This window comes from Protopterus annectens, chromosome 16.part0 (genome assembly GCF_019279795.1).
Source record: "Protopterus annectens isolate FY-2018-M chromosome 16.part0, PAN1.0, whole genome shotgun sequence".
Lineage (NCBI taxonomy): Eukaryota > Metazoa > Chordata > Ceratodontiformes > Protopteridae > Protopterus > Protopterus annectens.
Window position 1 is genome coordinate 63,067,317 of NC_056750.1, and position 22,101 is coordinate 63,089,417.

Consider the following 22,101-nt stretch of genomic DNA (forward strand, 5'->3'; position numbering starts at 1 on the left):
AAGGTTATAAATAATTGGTGAAATTGTAATCTTAATGGCATGGATTCTGTGCTAGAGTATTGATTTTAAAATTTTATCTTGCAATTGTTGTTGTTTGTCTTTCGGCTTTTTCCCAGTAAGGGGTCGCCACAGCGGAACTCCGGTCCACTAATGATTGGCAGTAGATTTTTATGAAACGCCGAGGTGCCAGCTCGACTCCATACCTTCAACAAAGGCACGCCCATTTATGCACGCATGTCTTTCGAATGCTACCCAACCGCGGGGAGGACATGCAGACTCCACACAGAAGGCACTCCCAAGCCACGCCGAGAATCGAACGGCTATCATTTTATCTACAGTTTTCTGCATATTATTTTCAGTTATTTCCTTAAGGTCCTTTTTCTACGTTTTAACCTAAATAAACTGGGTCAGATTTCTTTTGTGTCTCATCAGTTACCCAGGCCTCTTCTTTTCTTATGCTGGTAACTACTGACTTTTCTTTGTTACAACTTAATCCAGAATACTCTTCAAAATGTTGAATTATCTTTAATATTCTTGGCAGGACGTTGTCTACCTTTTCTGCCATCAGATTGCAAACATCACCAAACAAACCAGGGCCTACCCTTTCTCACTTGAAAAGCAATGTCAAGTTCTTACCTGTTTTTTTAAGCAAACTCTTCAATAATTAAGACAAATAGTGCAAGTGACACTAGAAAACTTTATTAACCCTGCTTATGTGTATACTGTTGACCAAGTCTTTATAAATTAAAAAATCTGCTTGCTTGCTGCTTCTTCTATATAGATTTTAATCATGGCAAAAAATTGTTACTGAGGTTTCTGTATTTTAGACCTTCAAACATAAGTTACCAATTTACTGCATCAAATATTTTTCTGATGTCAAACATAATCAACAAATTATTAATTAATTAATGTAATTAATTAAATACATAACACTTGCATGAGTATCGTCAGTTTCTGCTTTCTGGTGTATCAGCCTTGCTAGGAGCTACTGGCTTTCTGTACTCTGTTATACAGAAACACAGAATGTCCTTTTTAATTAGATTTATCTAAGATCGTTTCTTGTTCATAGGTTCTTTGGAGGTCACTATGCTATTGACCTGAGGGCCATTCAATGCCTAGCCTATTACACCTGTTATATTTCAAGAGAAATAGTTTAGTCAGTGTCCAAGATTATTATTAGTAATTACTGCCCATGTCCAAGAGGGATATGGGAGTTATTCCCAGCAGGAATTTGTGATTTCCCAACCATTCATTCAGGCTTCTTTTGAACAGAGTTATAGAGGTGCTGTAGTTAACATGAATTGGTAGCGTATTCCAGAGAAGTGGCAACCTCTGTGAGATGAATTTGTCTCTCCAGCATGTCCTATTTAAATCCTCAGGCCAGATTTAGGTCACTAGAGTAGGTAATTCTAGTCCCATGTGACCTATGGATCTGCAGAAACTTTATCAGGCTTGGGTCAGAGATTGCCCTTTAAGCCATGCACAAGTCTCCCCTAAGCAGCTTATATGCTACTGAATACAGTGACAAAGACTTCAGTCTTTGTATAAGGTATGTGCTGAAGACCATGGATCTTCCTAGATAAAAAATCTCTGGGGTCTCTCCAGTTGCTGCAGGTGCCTAGTAAGGTACATACCAAAGAGGGCATTATACTCAATTATGAGTCTGATAAGGGATGAGTAAAGTGGGGTTATAACTTCTTTTGTTCTTGAGGCTATGCCTTTTGTAAACAAATATGCAACGTAGAATGCCTTTCTTACTGCAGTCCAAACTGTACCTTCCTCCCACAGGGGCATTGGGGGGCCCTCCAATAAAAGATTTCCTAATTTAGTGCTCAGTCTGTACAACCAGAACTAGATTCAGCAGATCTGAATCTAGCTTATGCTACAGCAACTAGAAGTTCAACCAAGAATCAGAACACAGTAAATACACAGTAAGAACAGTAAAAAAAAAATACAGTTGAAATTGCAACAGATATGGTCTAAATGCAGCAAATACAATTAAAACACAGTACAAGTGCAGAAAACAGAGAGAACCCATCAGTGGTAAAGTCAGATTAAAACACTTCACCAAAGCTAACTATATCCTCCTAGGGGTTGGCATAAATAATTTTCAAGCTCCAGTCCCCACAAATGGCATTGGCAACTATTCTAAAGTTTACTCTAATGCCCTGTACCAACACTTATACAAATGTATAGACTCAGCTGTACTGGATAGGACAAAAGTAAGAGACTCAAGAAAAGAACAAGCCACCCTGATGGACATTTCACATAAATAAACTATACAACAAGTGTAAGAAACTGTTGTTTGAGAATACCAAAGGGAGGTCTCCGCACTGGAAAAGCAACCTCCTAAGCCTAAATAAACTAATAAGACAACTTATAAAATCCTCTAAGGGCAACTCTGAGAAACATTTAGCAAACACAGCTAAGGATAACCATAAGGCTTTCTTCAGCTACCTCCGTTACCTAAAGTGTAGAACTCAGACATGTGCTGAACTAGTATGTATCAGCCAATAGTTTTGCAACAAATCTGAGGTCTGTATTTGATAATAAAATACCCTATAGTTTCTTGGGTCTTCAGTGCTGACTTTATTTTTTTGGCAAAAGTATTATTTTTGGCCATTTTCATTAATTCACAATTTTTTTTTTTGCTTCTAATCAAAGGAATGCAAATAAGTCCAAACACAATAAATGCATGCATCTGATGAAGTCTTTTTTATAAGGAAGATGAACATGTGGTGATTTCAGTTAAGCATCTATGTATTTGAATTTTTTATTAAAGTTGAGAGTTTTATGATCAAATTTTTTGCTGTGGTTATTCTCCTTCCTGGTATCTTTCATTTGGGAATTTACAGGTTTTGGCTTCTGGGCACCACTTCTGAGAGTTTCTGTTATTGGTAACTTCTTCAGACTCAAAACTGGTTGAATCAAAATGGCTTCCTTAAATAGATGTCTATGTCTCATGACCAAACAGATACAAAATGTCCCTTGACCAATCAGGTAAAAAAATGTAAAGGGTCACCAGAAATAAACATACTTAAGAACTAGGTGGAGAAAAAAGCAAAACAAAACAGAAAATTCAAGTAGATACTTTAAAGATTACATAATTGAAAAATGCATTGTTAAAAAATATATATTAGTGAACGACCACAAAATGCAAATTATGTAATACAAGAGAAAGAAAAATGTGAAAAATGAGGAACACACAATAATAGAATAGTACATTCCCTCAGGCTTCCTAGATGGCACATCTGATAATGTTATAAAATGCCACACAATATCCTAAACAAATGTATTATATGGAAAGACTAAAATATTGATGAGGCATCCTTGCAAGACCACCTCTCACAATGAGAAATGTTAGTCATTTTTCTGGTCCTGATCATTTCCCTGACAGTCTACAGTGACAAAGCATCAGGATGAAAGAATAACCTTGACTTATACATTTGTTTTTTGCTTACACCTTAAGATAGTGCAGGTATGTAAGATATGCTTCAGATCTTCCCTCATGAATGCATTACCATGTCTCAGACTGTAAGTTATATTGGTTTAAATTCAAGCAATTGTTATAACTATGCAGGGTATGTATGCAGTTAAAATCATTCCAGAACTGCAGATGACTGCACGAGTGGTCTCCAAAAGAAATGTCTCATATGGTTCATTAACATACAGCACCAGCCAGGTCTTCCAAAGTGTTCAGCTATAACATTGTCAGGGAAATGGACTCAGATGACAAGGCCTGGATTCTAGCTCTAGGCAGGATCTTTCTGGAACCTTGAGTTGTGCAGGTAAGTTCAGTGCAAAGGAAAATAACTAAAATATTCACCATAGTTACATAGAAATACTGGGTACAGCAGTTTTATTTTTATGAGAAAGGCACAGCAGTGATAAGATTGTTAACACTTAGTAACTAAAGAAAGTTATGAAATATTAGAAAAGGAATGGTACAGCTGAAATCTTAAATCAGGGAATGGGAAACTTTGGCAAGGGTTTCGACTTTAAGGGGCTATTATGAAAAGTGAAGAAAGTGAGATTGAGGAAGAAAATAATGCTGGATATAATTATCTACTGTACAAAGAAAGAAGGATTTAAAAGTGGATACCATTCAACTCAGACAGGTCAATATTTGTTGTGTTATGAAAAGAAAAGGATGCCAAGGAGAACGGAAAGTCATGATGACTGGAAAAAAAGGCAATTGTGATCAAAATTCAAGTATTCAGTTCAACGGGTTTAACTAAAGCCACACCAATCTTAGCAACTCATATTGTGATACATATACACTGGGTAAAGCGTAGGACTGGGGGCAGTGTTCAGGGCTGGGGGCAGAGCTCAGGGCTGGGGGCAATGTGTTCAAAGTGAACCAAAGGAGTAGTGAAACCAACACTCGAGTATGAATCGCTCAAAACATGTAGGCAGCACATCACTGGGAAGTAGTAGGTGCAAAAAATTGGACAAGATGCTCCATCCATTTTGTGGAACATAAACTGAGATGTACACACAGAATTAAGTGTGATAACATATAAAACACTGAAATGCACTAAGAATGCTGAGTTCTTTTTACTTACAAAATGTAGCAAAAATTGTATCGCGACCTCTTAACATAGCAAATTTCCAAAATTCTGTATGTAAATGATCACTTTGTTCTGTCAGTAGCTTTCCAGTTTTCATTTCAAGTACATTATAACAATAAAACTGCAGCATTTTCTTTTACTTTGAAATTATTGAATAATAAATTAATATAAGAACGCCATCAGCAGAATAAAGTCTTTTGTTATAGAAGTAACAGTGGGGTAGTACAGAGGATAAATAGGGGTAGTAGAGAGGAGTTCTCAGGTAATAGCCATGTAGAATGTGCAGAGAGTAGGAAAGGAGAGAACAGTCTAGTCTAGAGGGCTTAATGTAAGTAGATTTGGAAAAGAGAAAGATGGAAAATAGTTGGGGAAAAATTAAGGGAAATGAAATCAGTATGGTAATTACTGATTAATTATTTTTTTCTTTTTTTTTTCTTTTAGCAAAGAAAGACTGGCAACGCCCTGCATCAGAAAGATTTGCTGAGGTATTTGTTATAACTGTAGCAGCAAAGTGAAAATATAAGGACATTTGTTTAAGGAACTGACTCGAGCAAAAAAAGAACTTTGGAGTGGGACACGCATATGTTTATGACATCAGGATTCATAGTTGTCTGTAGTAGCAGTCACTGACCTTCCTTACTTCCTAAAACAGTTACAAGAACAAACATTAGATAATGATGACCAATCAGTAATCACAACGCAAACATTTCTAAACCTAAAATGGCATTTCATCTTTCATTTCCTGTCACTCATAGATACATAGAGCTGATAGAATACAATGGAAAATGTTTTGCATTATATCTCAATACTACGTGGTTTGAGCTTGATCTTAGGTTGGTGTTTTTGTGGAGCTTGCATGTTCACTTAATGTTTGCATCACTTTCTCCCCAAATATATGGAAAGTATGTGAAATGGCAACCCTAAAAGGCCCATACAGATATCGTGTACCCACAAGATCATGGTTGAAGCAGGAAAAAAAGCCTGTGAGAATTACTGTTCTTACCTAGTTATCAAATTATTAATTTACTTATTTGTTCAGTCACTGATTTGAACAAAAATTCATATTCTGTACATATCTTTTCTGATAGAGATTTGATCATATTTTAGCAGAAAGGTGGAATATACATAGAATAAAATTAATTTAGCTTCTATGACGCTTTTTTAAATATATTCCACAGTCCCTCTTCAGAACTGATAGACCTGATACTGTAAATCCTGCCACTTTGAAAAACAAATTGCAAATCAGACAAATAACAGAGACTAGCAATCGATGTTATATCATTAAAGTATTTTGCAGTGGAAGTCTATCTGCACTTTGTGCTAATGTATAGTAATTCTTGTAATCCAAGATCACGGTACTTTGGAGAAGGAGAAATATTTTAAAACACTGCATTTCTGGACTTAGTGTATATTCTCTTCTAATCACACTTAAAGGTTCACTGTTCCAAAGATCCAGCATTTGAAATTCTTTATTTTATTTGCAAGTCAGCTAGGTAACATTAACTATTTTACAGTGATAACAAAACAGGATTGTACTTTTTCATGTAGTTTTAACAACTGTACTAAATTCATCTACAAAATGTTGCCATTGTTATAATAAATCTTACATTCATATCTAGAAGCAACAAATCTTTAAATCAGGGACCTCAGAAATAAACCAACCTTCCAAATCCATTTTAGTTCCAATTGTAGGTTTGTTAACATTACCACTGTACAATTTGTTTTTAATATTCAGAAATATATTGCTGTGATGTTGATTTGGCAAGATAATCTTAATATCCACTGAAATAAATGTAATATTTTATCTGCATAACAGTACGGGAAAATGGCACCAACAAATTATAACCAAGCTATAGTCAATAATTATACAACTTCATTTACATGTTGTGTAAATGAGTGAAGACACAATACACCTTTAAGTGATATTATCCCAGCATACCACTGGGCATAGACAATACACCTTTAAGTGATATTATCCCAGCGTACCGCCAGACTCAGGCAATATACCTTTAAGTGATATTATCCCAGCATACCACTGGGCATAGACAATATACCTTTAAGTGATATTATCCCAGCCTACCACTTGACATAAACAATACACATTTCTGATAAGCATCTCACATACTCTAAATGATATTATCCCAGTGTACCCCCGGACTTAGACAATACACCTTTAAGTGATATTATCCCAGCGTACCACTGGGCATAGACAATACACCTTTAAGTTATATTATCCCAGTCTACCACTTGACATAAACAATACACCTTTCTGATAAGCATCTCACTGCATAGACAATAAATGATATTATCCCAGTGTACCCCGGACTTGACATAAACAATACACATTTCTGATAAGCATCTCACATACTCTAAATGATATTATCCCAGTGTACCCCCGGACTTAGACAATACACCTTTAAGTGATATTATCCCAGCGTACCACTGGGCATAGACAATACACCTTTAAGTTATATTATCCCAGTCTACCACTTGACATAAACAATACACCTTTCTGATAAGCATCTCACGTACTCTAAATGATATTATCCCAGTGTACCCCCGGACTTAGACAATACACGTTTCTGATAAGCATCTCACGTACTCTAAATGATATTATCCCAGCGTACCACTGGACATAGACAATACACCTTTAAGTGATATTATCCCAGCGTACCACTGGGCATAGACAATACACCTTTAAGTGATATTATACCAGCGTACCGCCAGACACAGGCAATATACCTTTAAGTGATATTATCCCAGCATACCACTGGGCATAGACAATACACCTTTAAGTAATATTATCCCAGCCTACCACTTGACATAAACAATACAAGTTTCTGAAAAGCATCTCACATACTCTAAATGATATTATCCCAGTGTACCCCCAGACTTAGACAATACACCATTAAGTGATATTATCCCAGCATACCACTGGGCATAGACAATACACCTTTAAGTTATATTATCCCAGCTGACCACTTGACATAAACAATACACCTTTCTGATAAGCTTCTCATGTACTCTAAATGATATTATCCCAGTGTACCCCCGGACTTAGACAATACACCTTTCTGATAAGCATCTCACGTACTCTAAAGGATATTATCCCAGTATACAATGGGGCTCACTCAGCCATTTATTAAAGTACAGTTTCTCATCATGCTTCTTAGCCTTTGTCTCTAGACAGGTAACTCTGGATGGATAAGTTTTACCCAAAAGGCTTTTGTTTTAATATCCCATTTATGAGTAATGCATGGCTAAAAAGCTACCTGACCAACTGATCTTTCTGAGTTTAAATAAAATTTTCCTTCTTACTGTCAGAACAAGTATACCTGACCCTGTTCTATTTACCACCTTCATAAATGTCTTTAAAATATCCTTTTCCAGCATCCTAGAAACTTTTTATATCAATGATATTGTTATTTGCCCAACTAATAAATCTAAGAGTCTGTCTAATTATTTTTTATTATTTAACATTTGTTTACCAGGAAAGATGGACTTGGAATGAAGCCAATTTTCAGTGGAGGCCTAGGAGAAAAGCTCCAGACACATGTTTTTGCAACGTGGGAGGAAACCGGAGCACCCGGAGAAAACCCACACGAATGCAGGGAGGACATGCAGACTCCGCACAGAAGGCACTCCAGCTAAGAATTGAAAGAGAACCTCTTTCTGTGAGGGGACAATGCTACTGCTGCACCACTGCACCATCCAAATGAGACAGTGTTCTACAGAATTAACAAATGACACCCTTATACTTAGCTCTTGCACAATGTCCTTTCCACAAGGGGAGATCTGTTCCTAGTAAACTAGTTTATATAACTTCATCTTTTTAATTAATTAATTATTTTGCCCAGCCCCTACCTAACTATTTCAGCCTACTTCAGTAGATTGTCAATAGATTTTAGCACCTTCATGGTTTATGCTGGGCTAATGGCCACTGGGGCCTTTATAAGCCTAGCAGTGCAACCCAAATGTATCCCATGAGTTATTGTTCATTACAGGTTATTTTAAGGGATGTATGTAAGTTAGGGCATGCTTTAATTGCTGCCACTGTCCATCAGAGACATAGGTGTCAGATCAGGACTGAATTTTCAAATTTCTATCCACTGGCCCAGGTTGCCCTGTAAAATGGTTAGGGAAGGGCTCAGCTTCACATGGACTGGAAGCCTATTCCAAACAATGGGTATTCTCTGAGATACATACCTGTCCTCCAACATGTCTGATTTAAATCACAAGCAAAGTTTAAATCCTTGGATGTAGTAGTTCTGGTGCTGTTTGTTTTGTGGATATGCTAAAGGTCCATCTGGGTGGAATCCAAGGATGCCTTGTATGTCTTAAAATGTACAAGCTCAGGCTTAAAACCTGAGCTTCGGCCAGCTAAAATCTAGCTGCATTCAACTGGATGTATAAGATAATTTAAGTACCTTTTATCTGCACTTTTTTCAAATAATACAGCATTTTAATTGATTTATTTGTGTTGCATTGAATATTAACTGAACTGGAAGTTTTGACTCTGTTTTTTTCAGTTAGTTCCCTACCCACCCTCCTTGGTTTTGTTTTGGTGTTAATCTTGGTGGCTTTGAAACTGCCTGCCCCTCTTGTAAATTTGTGTTTGGATACTCCTTCTAGGCCCATCTCATTTGCTCACTCAACTGAGTGCAGTGAGATCATATTCTGATTTCAGGCACTCCTACTGTGTACAAAGAGAGCATCTTGGAAAGAAAAAAAAATTTAAGCTTGTTTCCTGCCTTTCCTGTAAGTGGTCTAGACTGTTTGTAGGCTTCTGAGCCCCCAAGCCTTTCTGTGTTGGAGGGAAGCCTTCTAGCTTAATTTTGTTTATTAGGACTAACCAGTTTTCTAGTTTCAGCACTCAAATCTGTTTCTTTGAACTCAGCACATGTTCAGAACTCACAAGCACTAAATAAGCTGCAAATTACTACAGCACTCAACTTTCCTCACTTGTCTAGAGGAAAGCAGTTTTTAGTATTTAATAAATAAGCACCTATCCAGGCATGGCTAAGGGTCAGCTCCCGGTGATTTCTCCTGTCTACCTGATGAATCTGGGCATCTTGGGGCAATGCAGCAATTGCCTCATGTACACAGACAACCCTCTCCTACTACCACCCAACACTACAACCTGTGAGAGATGCACTTATATAGCCAAACTGGAAGCAAAGCTCTCTTCATCCAAGACTGGACTAGACAGTCAAGAGGAGAAGGCAAACACTTGCACCACACCACACTCATCACATAGTCCCTCAAAATCTACACCACCGAAACACACACATAGAAACACAAAACGCACACCTACATTCGTGGAGGCTCTCAATAAAAACCTGCCCATGCATCAGGGACCTCCAAAGCAGAAATGCAAGCAAACTCCATCCCCCAACACAACCCAAATGGCACATAGCCCACAAACTCATTGTGCCACTCAACCACAGCCCATAAGGCAAAACAACGTACCCAACACTCAAGTCATAGGTGATTCTATAATCAGGAACACTGATGTTCCACTCACCAGGCTAAACAAGGAGAAAGTTACTGTCAGCTGCCTGTCAGGTGCCAGGTGCCAGGATCCACCACATAATGCATGCACTCAGGTCACTCCACAGCAAGTACAAATATGACACTGTCGTTGTCCATGTTGGTGTGAATGACCTGAGATGTATCTCCATGGACTAATGAAAAGAGACATGGAGGAGCTCTCCGATCTTGTAGCCCAGGCAGGTATGACCCTAGCCCTGAGTAGCATCCTGCCATCACCCAGAATGATACCACAGTACAAGGACAAAATGATTGACTTCAACAATTGGCTAAACTTCTGGTGTCATTCTAAGGGGATCCAGTATTTGTCTGCCTGGGATGACATGATTGACAGACTATGATGCTTTGCCAGAGATGGCCTGCACCTGTTGCCCTTGGGATTCCAGATACTGGCTAAGGGTCTTGCCACCCCTATAATGCCTTTTTTAGGCAAGGTTCAAATGACAAATTCACCACCTCAACAGGTACAAGCAAGCAAAATCTGAGGGTAATGCTATTCAATGCTAGAAGTCTAAACCTCAAAATGCACTCACTCGAGGCACTCCTTAAAATGGAGAACATCGACATCTGTGCAGTAACAGAGACCTGGTTCAAAGCTCCAGAGAGCCCCCCTGCATTACCAGGCTATAATTCATACCACACCTTTCAGCCATCTAACCCGGAATGAAGCACTAAAGGTGGAGGAGGGTCCATATTCATTAAGGTTATCCACACCTCCAGGCTAGATGCACAGCATAATGCATCCGAGATTATCCAAGTGCAACTAACTCTGGGCAAGACTGCAATCCATATTGTAGCTTGCTACAGATCCCCCCACCATGCCCCAGGATTCCCACTCTTAGGGTACATCCCAACACCCTAATAATGGGTGATTTCAACTACCCCACCATTAACTGGGAAAACTACTTATGTACCAACTCTTTTGCTCAACGTTTTCTGGAATTCATAAATTCCAATGCCTTGGATCAACTTATTCACACCCCCACCAGGGGCAGCAATATCCTAGACCTGGTCATTACCAACATGGGCAACCAATGTTCCACATCAGAGGTCAATTCCTCGTTGGTCAGATCCGACCACAAGCTAATCACCCTAAACATCCACATCCCACCCCCACCTCCAATTAGGGAAATCACCATAAAAAACTTCTCCAAAGCCAACTTCACACTTCTTAAGACAGAAGTGGCAAACTTCATGACACCCATGCAGACGGACAATAAAGGTATGACTGCTGAATCCTACACAAATGCACTTTATAAGCAGTTACACGAGTGCATGGATCATGCTATCCCTAATAGAACCAAGATGCTATCCTCCAAAAAGAGGAAGTCAATCTGGTGGCCTTCTGCCATAAACAAACTCTACAACAGAAGGAAGAAACTGTTGCAAAAAAGAGTAAAATCCCATGACTGGAGGAACTCCCTGGTCAACCTCAGTAAGAAGCTGAGATCCCTCATAAAATCGTCCAAAGCTAGTTAGGAAAACAAAATTGCCACTGACTCTAAAGACAACCACAAAGCATTCTATAGCTATGTCAAGAATCTCAATGGAAACACTCAGATCTGCTCTGAGTTACAGCACAATGGCACTAAATATAGAGAACCAACTGATATTGCCAACATCCTGGCAGATAGGTTCAGTGGTAACTTTACCCCCCCACTCACCCCCTAGAGGGCCCATCTCTATACCAGAAGAATGCAAAGTTCCTGTAATCATGGCTGCACAGGTAAAAAAACACACTCTCCAAGAACACAGCATCCATGGGACCTGACAATATCCCAGGCTGCGTTCTACATGAACTACCGAATGAACTGGCACACTACCTAAGTACAATGTTCAATCATAGCCTCACCTCAGGCTTTGTGCCCACCGAATGGCACACCGCGATGGTTATCCCACTCCACAAAGGGGGAGCCACAACGGACCCCAGGAACTACTACCCCATTAGCCTGATGAGCTTGGTCAACAAGGCTATGGAATGTATCATCATGGAACTAATAAACAAAGACATTGGTAATCTCCAAACTCTGGACCCTACCCAGTTTGGGTTTGTAAAAGGCAGATCATGTCTCCTAGACCTGATTGACTTCTTTGAAGCAGTCACCAAAGCCATAGATGAGGGTAAGGTGGTTCACACAGCCTATCTAGATCTCGCCAAGGCTTTCAACACCATCCCCACTCTGGAATTATAGATAATCTCACTAAACTAAATATAAATACCTATGTCACAAGATGGGTTGCCAACTGGCTCATGGACAGAACCTATACTGTGAAAGTAGCAGACTCCAAATCCAGCTTCAGACCAGTGACAAGTGGAGTACCACAGGGTTCAGTCCTAGGTCCTCTCATGTTTGGTATCTACTTCTCTGAAGTACAGGCTAACACAGAAGGTCTTTGGCTAACAAAGCTTGCAGATGACTGCAAACTAGGAGCCATAATCAAAACTCCTAACGATGTGGATATACTACAAAAGGGCCTTTGTGAGGCAGATGCCTGGTGTCAAAACCATGGCCTGAAGCTCAATGCCAAAAAGTGTATTGTCATCCCCTTTGGTAAAAACTCTGTACCCATGAACTACCACATAAGTGGTAGTCTACTTAATGCCAAAAGTGTGATAAGAGACCTTGGGCCACAGGTGGACAGTAGTCTCACCTTTGATAATCACATCACCACAGTGGTCAGGAAATCCTTCTACATGGTTCACCTCATCACAAAAGGTTTCTCATCCAGAAAAAAAGAGGTCATTGGTTCATAGTTTCATAGTTTCATAGGTAGGTATTAGGCTATCTGCCCGAGGGCATTTATAAGCCTAGCCAGAGTGTGTTGGCTTTCACCGCCCCATTGATTAATCACCTGAGCCTTTGTCAAGCAGAGTCAATGAAGTGATCCCAGGGGTGCATTTTCTGTTACCCATTCACTTGTCAAGGCTTCTCTTGAAGAGTGTTAGTGGGGGGGCTCTGCCTAATGTAGTTAGGAAGTTTGTTCCAAAGCATGGGAAGTCTCTGTGACAGGAATCTATCCCTCCAGCATGTTCTATTTATTGTTGTGGTGAGGTTTAGCTCACTAGAGCGCATGGCTCACAGTGACTTGGATTTCTTTAGATGGGGCATGTCCATCAATTCTGAGTTTGACATGGCTTTGTAAGTCAGGCAGAGATCACCTCTGAGTAAGCGATATGCCACTGAGTACAGCTGGAGTTTTTTCAGTCGGGCTGCATAGGACATATGTTTGAGGCCAGTAATCCTCTTGGTGAGGTGCTTTTGTGGTCTTTCCAGCTGTTGGAAGTGTCTTGTGAGGTAGGGGCATTGTGCTCTATGATGGGTCTGATGAGTGACAAGTAGAAGGGCACTATAACCTCTTTATTTCTAGATGTGAACCCCTTAGTAATTAGATGGGCCACATAGAAGGATTTCCTAACTACTTTGGCAATATGATTGTCAAAGGAGAGATTACTATCTACCTGGGTCCCCAGGTCTCTTATTACCTCTTCTGTATTAAGGGGGCTGCCGCCTATGTAGTAATTCATGGATTTTTGTTTTTCCCAAGTGGGATGACTATGCATTTTTTGGCATTTAGCTTGAGGCCATGACTTTGACACCAGGTGTCTGTCTCAGTAAGGCCTTTTTGAAGGATGTCCATGTCAGCCGGAGAGTCAATTATGGCTCCCAGTTCCCCTCTACTCATCACTCATTAGACCCATTATAGAGTACAATACCCCTTTTGGTATTGTACCTCACAAGACATCTACAACAACTGGAAAGGCCACAGCAATACCTCACAGAGAGGATTTTTGGCCTCAAGCAGATGCCCTACGCAGACCGTCTCAAAAAACTCCAGCTTTACTCCGTCGCATATCGCCTACTCAGAGGCAATCTCTTCCTAACATATAAAGCTACGTCAAACCCAAAGCTGTTGGACATGCTCCACTTAAAGAAATCCCAATCCCTCTGAGCTACATGCTCTAGGGACCTAAACCTTGTCACCACAATAAACAGAACATGCTAAAGGGATAGAGTCCTGTCCCAGAGGCTTCCCATACTCTGGAACAGACTACCTATCTATGTCAAACAAAGCTCCTCATTAGCACTCTTCATGAAAAATCTTGATGATTGGATGGGAAATAGGAAATTCACCCCAGGAATCACTTCTGTGGCTCTGCTCGGCAGGGGCACAGGAAAATAATTTCCTTGGGTGGCAAAAGCCAGGGTACATTTTTGGCCAAGCTTATATAGGCCCTAGGGCTAATAGCCTAGTACCTACCTATGAACCTGTGTCAGGTATAAATTGGCTGTCAGTGGTCTGTAAAAAAACAGAGAAGAGAAATAAGGTTTTGAGGTGATCTGCATAGGACATTGTGTCTAGGCCCTGTATTCTTTTTGTGAGGAACCTCTGCTGACATTTCAACATATGCCTAGTCAGGTGCATGCAGAAGGTGGTGCTATAATTAATGATGGGTCTGATGATGGCTGAGTGAAGGGGCAGAATGAATTTTTTGGACCTAAATGTCATTCTCATACTTATAAAATGAGTTACATAGAATGATTTTCTTACTACCTTAGAAACATGTTGGTCTTAAGTCAGATTACTATGTATATGCGTCCTCAAATCCCTGACTATTTTGTCTACCTTTAGGGGTATTTTATCAGTGAAGCAGTTTCCCTGGGTAGCAGGCTTCCTAAAAGGTAGTATTATTTCAAAGTCAAAGTCAAAGTAAACTTTATTGTCATACAGATCAACACAGAGAAAAAGTGTATATCACTGCATGGAATTTTGATACTCAGGCTCGTACCATAAGAATTACAGTTTACAGAAGGAAGATAGATTAAATTAAGAATAACAATTTAAAAATACTCAAAATAGAAATCAAAATAAGATACTAAAATACATACAGTAAAAAGCTGAAAGCCTTTTACAGCAGAAACAAAATAAATACAACAGGAATAGACTCAGCAGAAATGCAAGGATATATAATAAACAGTACTAGAAATAAATAAAGAAGCACACATGTAAAAAACTTACTTATCACCAATATACACCATAAACTTACAATTTTCATAGTGTAGATAGAGATGTATAAAGTGAGCTATGCAGAGAGTTATGTAAATAACAATGACATGTTGCACATAAATGTTTTACCCATTTAGCAGGTCAGGCTATGGGTTTGTTGTTCAGCAGTCTGATAGCATGTGGGAAGAAACTGTTATGCAATCTGGATGTCCTACATCTAATGCTTCTGTGGCACTTCCTTGTTGGCAGGAGTTTGAACAGTCCATAAGCCAGATGATGCATATCTCTCAGTAGTTTTCAGACTCTACCATAGCATCTGCTTGAAAATATGTCCTGTATGGATTGAAGGTTGGAGCCAATGATTTTTTGTGGGCTGTTTACTAATCTTACCCAGTGCCTTCTGATCAGCTGGAGAGCAATTTCCATAGCAGACAACAATGTTGTTTGTCCGTACACTCTCAATCATGACTCTGTAGAAGATTTTGTGGCTCTGGATTTATTTATTGGCATTGAGTTTTAAGACATGGTTTTGGCACTAGTCACTTGTTAGACCTTTCTATAAAAAGTTAGTATCCTGGGGGGGGGGGGGTCCAATGATTGCTCCCAGCTTGTAGTCATTTGAAAATTTGGTAAGCCAGAGACCATTGACATTGGCCTTGACTTCCAAAAATAGACATCAAGTAGCCATATGGCTATCTAGTAAGTTACAGAGGGGTTCATGCATAATTCCATATGTTTGTTTACAATGCCCAAGTGGGGTCTTGTATCAAATGCCTTAGTTCAAGTTAGACAGAATGCACCATTTTGCCATCATCTATTGCCTTGATGACCTCCTCAAATAATTCTGCCAGATTCAGTAGGCATGACTAGCCTTTGACAAAACCAAAATGGGTTGGGTCCAGTGACTGAAGGTTTCTTGTATCATAATCATTTCCATGATAATTCTTTCCACGGCTTTGCATATAGGACTAGTCAGACTAATGGGTTTGTAATTCCCAGGATCTGTTGATGGTCAACCCTTGTGCAGAGTTATAACTTTTGCAATCTTCCATTCATGTGGGATGAAACTTATGCCAAGGCTATGGTTGAGTAGTGACACTAGTGGCCCTTTGAAGTCATATTTCAGGTTATTTAGGAGGCATCCTAGGATATTATCAGGGCCCATCAAAGCTGTATTCTTGGCCTTGGACAGTGCATCTAAAAGTTGCTTCTTACTGGCAGTGTGAGGAATTATGGTAGATGGTATTTCCCGGGGAGCAGCTGGAGGTGAGAGGGAGAACTTGCCATAAGATATCCCATTTGCAAAGAAAGATAGCCAAAAAAGGCATAAACTAAGTCTTCTACCAGTGATAAAATATCTGTGTTTACTGCAGGCACTTTCACCTGAACAGAGTACAGAGGGCATTAAACAAGCTCAGTACACACATAGTTCATACACATACCTAAATATATTGTGTCATACTCCAGAAAATCTAGTAACCAGAAGCCACAACCAGGATTCTTCTATAAAATAAAATATTTATTTATGACCAAACCGATTAAGCACTTTCATTCTTAATACAAACAGGACTTCATCAGAATCAAACCATATCACCAAAATGGCTTTTTTATACAAAACCAATTAATTAGCCACTTATCCAATTAACCTAAAACAGTCGGAAAAAACATTACACAGTATATAATGAAATTCAGGCAAAGCCTGTCAGACACAAGATACAAAACATAAAACTGCAGAGCATATCTAAACAAGCCTGCCTTGGTTTGTGATTTACTGTGGAGTTGACTGGTAAGATAAGTTTTATTTGAATTTATATTGTATATGTTATCACTGTTTTTCACTGTTTGTAGGTAGACACCTTGTTAACAAGATTTACTTTGATTTATATTTTGTTGTTTTACCTCAAATTTCTCTGGTGGTTGTTAGAAAGGGATAGGTTTTAGACAGGCAAGCTCTAGTCACCCCAAGGGGCCTAGACAGCTATAAATTTACACAGACTGCAGAGAGGAAAATCCTGGGCATATCTAAACAATCCTATCTTGGTTTGTGATCTTTTTATCTTTACTATGAAAAAGAAGTGTGACTGCCAGCTTTTGTCTGGGTTGTAGAACTGTTTCATACATTAATAACAGGACTGATGGACTAAATAATTTTAGACATAGGGCAAATAGAACACATTTAGGAAATGATGTATCTATTTTCTGCATGACTATTCAAACCCTACGAAACAAGATGATGCCCCTGACAATTTTGGAATTCTGGATGCAAGTATTCAACAATCTGAGGATCCAGTTTGTTTAGAAGGAAACAAAAAAAAAAGAAAGGAAGAAAATTCACAACAAATAACAAGTAAGAAAAAGAAACTGACCAATGACTGTAAAGGAAAGAGAATGTGTAGTAGAAAGGATACTGTTTTGTTATGTAACACACAGGTTACAGGGAATGATGATGTTTTTTCTGCCAGAAAACCTTTAGTTTACAGAAAAAGGCATAATTTTTCCAATAGAGAAGGTAGAAAAAAGAGGCAAGGGGCAGGTGAGAAGGAAGAATTCAAAATTGAATTCAAAGTTGAATGAAAATTAAAGAACAAAGAAGGCCGCTGTGGTGCAGCGGTAGCATTGTTGCCTCACAGCAAGAGGTTCTCCCATTCGATTCTCATCGGGAGGGCCTTCTGTGTGGAGTCTGCATGTCCTCCCCGTGGTCGAGTGGTGTTTTGAAAGACATGCATGAATGGGCATGCCTTTGTTGAAGGTTGGGTGTCAGGCTGGCAACTCGGCACCATAAAAAATCGACTGCCAATCATTAGTGGATCAGAGTTCCGCTGTGGTGACCCCTAACCGGGAAAAGCCTAAAGAAAACAACAACTGTAAGAAAAAAGATGCTAGCTGGATAAGAATTTAATACAGAATTAAAACAGTGTGATTAATACGACTAATGGTGATGAAGATCGATCCTTAGTAACAATTGATACAGCAGATATTATTGTATTAGAAGCTGAAGATTCTTCAGAGATGGCCAGCAAAGATATTCTTGTAATTGGAGATTCAGTTATTAGTGGAACTGGTACTTATATTTGCAGAGATGATAATGAACATTGAATTGTGCTGTACTTGCCAGGAGCAAAAACAGAAGATGTGAGACAAGCATTGGAGCGCCATAATGTAAGGAAGTATGGATTTGTTTTTATTCATGTCGGTACAAATGATGTCATCCGCAAGGATTCTCTGACTGTTTGCAGGGAACTGACAGCCCTCTTTGATAGTATAGCTTGTATTGGTATTAGGACATATTTTTCACAAGTCACCTATAGAAAGGATAGTCAGGTCACTGTGAATAATAAGATTTTGGGGATAAATACCTACATGGAAAAAAATGCCCTGTTTTAAAAAATGGAAATGCGTAGAGCATACAAGCCTAGTTTTGGGCATACATGTTCAGACAGGATGGTGTGCATTTGTCAAGCTCAGGGAAGATAATTTTTGAAGCAGATATTTTGCAATATTTGACAAACACTAGGCAGGATTTTTGCCAGGTCGAAATTTTAACAGTTCACAGATAGCAACATTTGATGCATCTGTGGTTGTTAATGCTAGGAGCATTAATAATAAAGTTTTTTTATTATTGGAAAATGTGCTACGTTCCCACAAGATTGTTGTTGTTATTCTTTATGAAACATAGTTAAAGAACAATGACTGGAAACCAGTTCTGTCAGGGTATAAATGTTTTTACTGTAACAGACATTCTAACAAAAAGTCAGGTGGAGGTGTTAACTGTGACAATAAAGACAACCCTGGAACATATAACAATTGATGGAGTGTATAGACCGCATGAAACACAGGAGGGAAGAATAATATTAGCTGGGGACTTAAATTAATTAAACACAAATCCAACGACAAACTGCTAAAAATGAAGAAACCAACAAGAAATGGCAACCACACTCCAATTTAATAAATGAATTTAAGTGCTTTTAGACTGATACAACACAGCCTTCTTCAGAAAACTTAAATTTACCAGAAACAGACTGGAATAATATTGATTCAACAACATTAGTAAGGAAATTATTCACAGAGTATATTCAGGAAGACATTGTTTCTGTTCCCAAAGAAATTACTGTAACTTCAAGTCATGTTTTGCCACCATTGATGTGTAGTGATCATGGGGTTATAAAGGTTAATTTGTTACTAGATAATTCTGCCAAACTGAAATCTAAGCCAATGCACAGAAGGTTAATTACAGATTATATGGAAGCAAAACAGTTACTATATAAAACTAACTGGAAAAACTGCAGATGGAATGTGGATAGTTTTGAAAGAGAAATTGTTTGAGTGTAAAAAATCAAAAACAATGTTTAACATCAGGATCTAGGTATACAACATCAGGCAGATATATTTCCATAAGAACAAGATATCTGATTAAGGTGAGAGACAAAAAAATATAAGAAATAGAAGAAAGGTCAAACTACAACTTTGAAAACTGAAATAAACAAGCTGAACAAACTGATTAAGCATAGTGTTAGACAAGATCAAGAAAAATGTGAAGAAAATGTATATAAAGATATTGAGCATAATAGGAAACCTCTTTATAGCTACATAAGATGTAGAAGGAGTAAGTACACAGAAATTGATAAACTGCTGATTCTAAAATTTATTCTCAGACACAACATATAGATATATTTACAGAATCTTATGCGAAACAGTTTGGCTCCACAAAAAGGGTGCTAAGATGTCCTAGTGACATCCAGGTAACCCAAGATACTGGAATCAAATTAAATTATATTGAAAAAGAACTGCACAAACTGGATCCAAACAAGGCACAGGGAACACTTCAGCAAGAACTTACACTATGATTATATCTATTATTCACTAGGTCATATAAATATGGGGAAATTCCTCAGGATTGGAGACATGCACTTATTAAACCTGTCTTTAAGGGAAAGGGGAGTAGGAGAAACCCAGAGTCATATAGACCCTTAAGTCTACTTTCATGTTGTGGAAAAATAATGGAGAAGGTAATACTGGATAAGTTATTGTCAGAACTGGATAGATTGGGACTTGAAACCCTATATCAGCATGCATATGTTGAAAGCAGATCTATTACCACCTGTAAGATGATGTTCTATAACAATATAATAACAGCTGTGAATAAAAAAATGTGCTGTGATGTAATTTATATAGATTTAACTTCAGCATTTGACAGGGCAGTACATAAAACACTGATCAATAAATTAGTACAACTAGGTATTGATGTACTCTTGATAAGATGGATAGCTGCATGGCTTACAAATAGGACATGGCAAGTATCACACACCAACTGGATAGGTGAAATCTTTGGTTACAGTCAAGGTGTCCCACAGGGTTCTGTCTTAGGCCCTTACTTGTTTAGATTGTATCTTTCAGACCTTAATTTTTCATCTGAGGTGTTCTACAGTCTATATGCTGATGACCTGAAATTGGGTAAACTGATTACATGTGTTACAGATAAGGCATGTCTGCAAAATAACTTGACTACATTGATCATTTGGGCACAGGATAATAATATGCTGATAAATACATCAAAAACTAAGCATATGAGATTTGGAATACATAAATTAAAAGGTAAATATTTATACAGCACAAAGTGATTGAAACTGTAGACTCATTTAAGGACCTGGGTACATGGGTAGATTCAGCTATGAGTTTTTCTAATCATATCAACTAATTAGTTAATGATAGTTACAGAACTATATGTTGTATAAAACGATTTATAAAGTCTAGGAAACCAAAAATAATGAAGTCAGTATTTGTTAGTTACATTAGACCCAAACATAAGTGTAGAATAACAATATGAAAACCCTATAAGAAAACAAGCATGAGTAAACTGGAAAGAGTACAGCGGAAATATACCAAGAGCATCCATGGATGTGAAAATGTAAGTTATTATGAAAGACTAAAATATCTGAACTTGTACAGTGTCTCTTACAGATATCTAAGAGGAGATCTTAATCAGGTATACAGGGCCTTTAGAGACAACTACCTCTGGGAATGTTTGGGGTTAACAAAAAGTACTAGAGAATCATCAGACAACCTATGTAGAAGATTCTACAGGAATGAGAAGTTACTAATTGGTTCTTTGACACAGTAGCCGATGCAGGGAACAGACTACCATATTACATTAAACCAAGTACTAGTTTAGATATTTTTAAGAACAGCCTGGACACTTATGTGAACAGGTGTTGTGGTATATTGGCAAGGTAGAAGGGCATTAATCCCCATGTCTGAAATATTTGTATGTATGTGTAAAACTTTTAAAAGTTTCAACCCATTAAAAATCATTCGCCCTCATAATTAAAACAGACTTAATAGAAGTATATTCATTTAAACCTGGATAAGAGGTTGCCTGTAATTGTAACTGCCATTTTAATTCTTTATTTTCTAACAACGCTTTGGCATCCCCACCCCTTGGATTATAGCTGACTGAGTCAATAAATGCAAATGAAAACTTAGTAAATGAGGGACAGCCTACTGAATGTTTATACAAGGCATTATTTTCTTTGTTGTTCTTAATATCATAAAGATGTTCATAAATACATCTATGAAAAGTTATCTCTGTTTTACCTACGTAAAAACCTGAACATCCTTCACATGAAACAATGTATACAACCCATTTAGTAAAAAAATTACCTTTTACAAAAAAACACCTTTGATCTTAGTGCATTGTTTAAAACAACTTCCTCCTTTTCACGTATATAAGGACATTAATTCCACATTCCACATTTAGTAGCATGAACTGTAACCCTACCCCATTTTCTCATGTTAAAATTACCTTTATCAAAAAAGTCCTTAAATTTTTTTCCAGTCTTGTATGTAAACAAAGGTTGTTTTCTAACTATCCCAGGAATGTTGAGGCTGGTTTTGAAAATACTGCAGTTATTCCTAGAATTATCTTTAACTACTACTGTTTGTCTGGAATATTTCAGCACCATGGCATTCACACATT

At 38.2% G+C, this 22,101-nt stretch overlaps 1 long non-coding RNA gene across 1 annotated transcript in view; it reads left to right on the forward strand.

Moving 5' to 3' along the window:
- Positions 1-5,011: 5,011 nt before the first annotated feature.
- Positions 5,012-22,101, forward strand: part of LOC122791062 — a 32,936-nt gene continuing 15,846 nt past the window's right edge. Inside the window, exon 1 of the long non-coding RNA XR_006363066.1 lies at positions 5,012-5,056. This is a non-coding gene — a long non-coding RNA (uncharacterized LOC122791062). The remainder of the gene's footprint in view (positions 5,057-22,101) is intronic.